Below are 6,734 nucleotides of genomic sequence, written 5' to 3' on the forward strand. Positions count from 1 at the left end.
TATTGTAAATAATACAATATTGAGGTTTATGGGCATCATCAATACACAAAACATATGAATATCCCCCTCGCAGTTTGAGAAATTCATTTAAATCCATTTTTTTATGAGTGCAGACATTGGAACATATTGACTAATCCTCTTTCAAATTTGTGTAAATCAGAGTTGATTGAATAATTTATAACAAAATTAGACTGCTGTTAAGTAATTAGGTTACTTTGTTTTTATATAAGGGGCCTAATCCAGCAACAAAGGCAGTTTCAGTCATGTAATCAGTGCTGGCTTGATATAAAAGTTATACTTTGGGGAAAACTTAGAGATTACTAGTAGGAAATTTAATTTAAATTACTGTAAAATATATTTTAGCAGAAAATACATTGAAAATACAAGAAATTTGCAAAATTATTAATGCAAAAATGATGAAAAAGTGCCTGAATATCCTTCCTCCTTGCCATATCCAATCTTGATATTCTGCAGAAAAGAGGGGGGGGGGGTAATTTTGTACTCTAATGATGCTGGAAAATAGAAGGAATTTTTTAAAAATGTATTTTGAACAACAAGAGTCGTGCTTATCTGAATTTATTTTTTTCAATTTTTTAGATATTTTTTTAAATAATGATCTGAGTAAATTCTATTTAAACATGATTATTTTAAAGCTATTTCATCACTAATGCTTATAAAAAATTCAAGAGATGATGTAAATAATAAAAAATTATAATATAAGCTACTACATGCATTTATCAGTATGTTTTAATAAAATAAAATATATTTCAGCAATGCATTCTCAGAAGGAAGAGATTAATGAACCCTCCCCTCTTACAATGAACAACACATGGACACTCTCAGGATGGTCCCTTTGCTTTCATTAAGAGTTCCAAGGTATGGTTTTCCAAGCCAATCTAGTTAATCTATGAATATTTAAGTTATTTAGAACTTTTTATAGATTATTAGAAAATAAATTTCTTCAGAACTGCAGTTATTTAAGCACTTTGCTTACAACTGAGCACTGTATTCAATCAGACAATATGATTTATTTGCCCTTGGCATTTAATCAATTTATTAATTATGTCAATAATAAGAAATGATATGCAAATGAATATCTTTGCCTTTCATGAGAATATACATATTTAACATCAATTCCATGAAATGTCCATGGAAATTGGCTAAAATGTAGGTCACCCCCCTTCAAAATTACAAAATTTTCAGTGGGGATGTATTTGATTCTCTGATGCCAGCAACCCACTGCTGATAGATTTTTTTTTAAATCTTATGTACATTTGAACTACATATAATTCTCTTTCTTTCCATCGATTATTTTATCTACATTAGATTTCACTCTTTCCATAACCCAGCTTTTTCTTACAAAAACCTGCTGATTTTCTTCATTTTTCATTAATAACGGGTACCTGCTACCCTGAATGATTAACATGATCTATCTTGAGAGATTATGAGAGATAATATGAAAAACAAGCAAAACATATGCTAGATTAATCATTTTATTTGAAAAGTTTGAAAGAAAAATAGAAAATTGCTTCAATTTCTAGACATCTTTTCTGTTTCACAGATGTGTGTCTGATTGACTGGGGTGTGAAATGTAACAGCCAATGGTGTACTTAAGCTAAGCCTGTCAGTCCCAATATTCAAGAGGTGAGATAAGCAATGGATATGTATTCTAAAAATACTAAATTGACCACTTTTTATAAATGTTTCTTTTACTCTCAGCATCTTTTTTGTCTTTTTCAAAAGATTTGTTTTCCATTTTGGTAGCCATGTCTTTTTTACGATCTTATTCGGATGATGACAAGTCAGTTTGAATTTAATGTTATCTCCCATTTATAACCAAAAAGAATACATTAAGTGGATAGCGTCGTTTCAAGCGAACAGTAGACGGAGTCCAAATTGAATCAATAAACAGAAGAGCGTAATGGTCTACTGCATATTTAAATTTTACTAAAAACACGTGATTCAGGCAATTAAAGTCACTATGGGGAAAGTCAACTAATAATTATCTTTATGTTTTTTTTGTGGATATAATATTTAAAATAGGTCTTAATTAAGATATATTTATTTATTGCTTAAGACATACATCTTATCGTATTTCAACATTATGATATATGAAACATATGAGATAACGGCAGATTCAAGATCAAAAGTCCATAAAACAATACAAAATAGGAGCAGAAGAAATGTGCCAAAACATCAGAGGTGGGATCAGGTGTCATGAGGAGTGATAGTCCCCTGCCGACCGGTGACACCCGCTCTGTGTTCCTTGTCATGATCAGGAAGTAACGAGAAAATCCGTCTTCAATTCAGAGTATATACAGCCAATTGTGCCTAACGTTAATTTAACATTAATTTAACGTTACATATTTAACGTTAAATTAACACGAAAGTAACATTAAACTAACATCAAGCTAACATCTATTTAATGTTAAATGAGATTAACACTAAATAAACGTTAGGCGCAATTGGCCATGTAAATAATGGACTAACAATTAGTATGAAAAACGTCAGTTAGTATTTGACTCAATGATAAATTTCATTTGTTGACAAGGTCATTGTATCGACGATAAAACTCACGAAATGATGACTTTAAACGAGACTGATGATATTCTTGTTTCATCAACTTGCTTGTCAATAATTCACCTCGTTTTAGGAAGTGTTCATATGTAGAGCATGCTCTTGCGTATCGAATCAACTGAAATATAAAAACTCCGCATGCAAATGATGAAGGTATATTGCTGCATAAGTAAGGGTCTGCAAATCCATAAAACAATTTTGGAACAGAACAGACAGGATCTCATAAAGTAGAAGTGGAATCAGGTGCCATAGAGAATTAAGCATCACCTGCAGACCGGTGTCGTAAAGTGAGATTTCTCTCCAAGACCTCCGCCCCGAAGACTGGCTATATAATGAGATTTTCCCCGCGAAAGATTGAATATATAGTGATACGTATCATAGGGAGGTATCGTTATTCATCATTAATTGGTCATTAATGAGTAGTTTACATCAATGTAATTAAATATAGAAATAACAAGCATAAGTCAAGAATTACATGTATCACAATCACAAAGTGATTTAGTCAAAATGCAAACAGAATTAACTGCAGACATGGATGTTTTATACTGTTAACATGGTTAAGTATTTTATTTAAATATATACATCAGAAACAAAACAAAAGATGGATGTGCTATTCGCAAAATGGGGAGTCTTATGCCTTTTTATCTTAAAGTTATTGTGACTCCTTAAAAATGTTAAGGAATCTATTGTGCAACTTTTTCCTCAAGAGTGGATTGTAAAGAAAAAAATGTACCTATAAGTCCTCCGATTCCTTCAAAGTTTTGTCTCATTGGCATTATCGTCAAAAACAACATTATGAGTAAAGGTACGTGAGTTGATTGATCTGCAGAATTGTTTTCTTTTGTTTTCGTTGTTGTTGTTATGCTTCCTCGCTAGCTCAGACTCACGGCGCAATAGATAGCCAGAAAATGAATTGGGCTGATCTGCTGATCGATAAGATCAGATGTATTGCAAAAACTTAAACAAGAAACAGAATAGTTAACAGAAATAACAACAAACAGAACAGGAAACGGAATGAATAATAAAAACTTCGAGAAATAATCGATGATGATACATGTATTACAAAGAGATATATAATCTCTGGTATTTATTTCAAAAGTTACATTCTGGAGTGTTTTATTTAAAAAAAAATCCTTCGAATTGAAATTGAATCTTACAACAACCATCATAATCAACTAAATACATGAATTTTATTGAATCACGTTTCTTGTACAGTGTATACGGGATTCAATTTTGATCCACACGCAGAGCTTTAATAAAAGTGCAGCTGAGAGAGGCACAATACTTGTATTTGGTTTGTGTTGATAACGAGTAATAATAATATGTTCTTAAATGAATAAATTAGCTGAACACTGAAAGACAGTTTGTTCAGAAGTCGTTGATACTTTAGTTTGTTGACCAAACAATCCGGATGAACCAAATGAGTTAGTGGTGTTTAATAATGTTCCCATTTCTTCAATCTTAGTAAGCCGTGCTTCAATAGGTTCTCGTTTATTTTTCTCAGGAAGTTTCTGGTAGAATTGATTCGTTTTATATCTGGTAAGCTTATGTGAATCATTAATTGGAAAGCTTTAAGATACAATTCTCTCAAAGCAGTACTCACTGCCATAGTAAAGGCACTTCGTTAGGTATTCGACGTCATTTTCTACATTTACATAATGGTTTTCTACTTTCGCTTTCTTAAACTCAAGTTCAGTTAGTAGCCATGTTTCACACTCTCTTAATAATGCACTTAACATCGAACCGTGAGCTTAGCGGCAAAAGATCTTCGAAAACTTCTCTCTGAAAAATAAAAAAGAGGTTTATTCTTTTTTATGATCGAAAAATTACGTTTTTTGATAAATAAAAAAAATCATCTACCTGAAAGAGTAAACATGTTCTCTCGGGAAAATACATCTCAGAAACAAAACGAATATGGAATATTCCTTTCCAGGAAGATGGACTTCTGCTGCATTCTTTTCTTTAAAGTCGTCGGTGAACATTTTTCTAAATACAGGTGACGCATCCATAAGCACAGCTTTGATTACATGTAGCTTCTTCTTCTCATGACTAAAGTAGCCAAATCTGTCAGCTCTGGGTTGCACGGAAGGAGTTAAAATAGTTTTCGTCTTTGGCAGAATAATCGTCTTTTTCAAAAGGTTTGTCTTCTATTTCGGTCGCCATGCCTTTTTATGATCTTATTCGGAGGTATGACAAGTCAGTTTGAAAGCGGAGGTGAAGTTTTAATGTTATCTCCCATTGATCAGGTAAGGACAGAGAGTCTATAACATAACCAGTCTTGGATTCCGGGAAAATCTATTCCCGGATTGGTTTCACATCTATAACTTTCTTGAACGCCGAACCCGATTGTTATTCTTCATATCATTGACTGACGCGGCCACGTATTTTATGGAAGGAATTCCGGTATGCTGCTTTGTTTTCAACTACGACCTTTTTCTTCACAACAGCTGCATGAAAAGGATGAAGAAAATAGGTATGAACGAAGTAAACATAGAGATATGTTTTGAAATAGTGATTGAATATGCGGTGTAAACACACCAGGTCCAGCACAATACCCGATAAAGGTATATAGCTTGATAAAGCTATATAGCTTTATCAAGGTATTAAAATACCTTGATCAAGGTATTTTATGTACTGAAAATTCAAAAAAAATCTATAAAAATTAATTACTGAAAGTCGAGTTATATTTTAGCATACGAGAAATCAATTTATAATATGTATATATATAAATACCAATTTTCTTCAAGTTTTGCCAAAGCTCAACTTGATAAACAACCTAACCTAGTCATGGTTCCACATAAAGTCTATAAACAACGTAACCCAGTCATGGTTTAACATGACCAAGTCTTTAAAGAACCTAACCCATTCACGGTTCTACATAACCAAGTCTATAAACTACCTAACCAAGTCACGGTCCTACATCACTACATCTGTAAACTACCTAACCCAGTCATGGTTCAACATGACCAAGTCTCTAAACCACCTAACCCAGTCACGGTTCAACATGACCAAGTCTATAAAGAACCTAACCCAGTCACAGTTCTACATAACCAAGTCTATAAACTACCTAACCCAGTCACGGTTCAACAAATCCAAGTCACTAAACTACCTAACCCAGTCACGGTTCTACAAAACCGAGTCTATAAACTACCTAACCCAGTCACGGTTCTACATAACCAAGTTTGTAAACTACCTTTACCAGTCACGGTTCAACATAACCAAGTCACTAAACTACTTAACCCAGTCACGGTTCTACATCACCAAGTCTGTAAACTACCTAACCCAGTCACTCTTCTACATAACCAAGTCTATAAACTACCTAACCCAGTCACGGTTCTACATCACCTAGTCTCTTAACTACCTAACCCAGTCACGGTTCAACATGACCAAGTCTCTAAACCACCTAACCCAGTCACGGTTCAACATGACCAAGTCTCTAAACCACCTAACCCAGTCACGGTTCAACATAACCAAGTCTATAAACTACCTAACCCAGTCACGGTCCTACATCACTACATCTGTAAACTACCTAACCCAGTCACGGTTCAACATGACCGAGTCTATAAACCACCTAACCCAGTCACGGTTCAACATAACCAAGTCTATAAACGACCCAACCTAGTTGACGGTTCTACATAACCGAGTCTATATACTAACTAACTCAGTCACGGTTCAACAAATCCAAGTCTATAAACTACCTCACCCCGTCACGGTTCTACATAATGAGTCTGTAAACTACCTAACCCAGTCACGGTTCAACATAACCGAGTCTCTAAACTACTTAACCCAGTCACGGTTCAACATCACCAAGTTTAAACTACCTAACCCAGTCACGGTTCAACATAACCAAAACTATAAACTACCTAACCCAGTCACGGTTCTACATAAGGGTGAAACGTTTACTGAATTTTGTAAACGTTTAAACGGATAGCAGTAAACGAAACGGGACCGTTTAAACGGGAGATATTCTATGTTGGATTTTTATGACTACTTACTCATGAAACTCGGATTTAATAATCAATTCTTTCACTTTAATATAAATATGAGTTGTTATTACAATTTTATTGTTGGTAATTATGACTTAAACATAAGAATTTGAGGTGCATTAAACTCATTCACTTTCTTCCTCGTTATCCAACTGCTTGGTTTGTTTGGCT

General features: G+C 33.8%; 1 pseudogene; it reads right to left on the bottom strand.

Annotated features, from left to right (window-relative positions):
* Positions 1 to 3,789: 3,789 nt before the first annotated feature.
* LOC134243527 (uncharacterized) lies at positions 3,790 to 4,685 on the bottom strand (annotated as a pseudogene).
* Positions 4,686 to 6,734: the final 2,049 nt, after the last annotated feature.

The sequence above is a fragment of the Saccostrea cucullata genome, unplaced genomic scaffold (genome assembly GCF_032062105.1).
Source record: "Saccostrea cucullata isolate Sc308-1 unplaced genomic scaffold, CSIRO_AGI_Scuc_v1 ctg21477, whole genome shotgun sequence".
NCBI classification, from domain to species: Eukaryota; Metazoa; Mollusca; class Bivalvia; order Ostreida; family Ostreidae; genus Saccostrea; species Saccostrea cuccullata.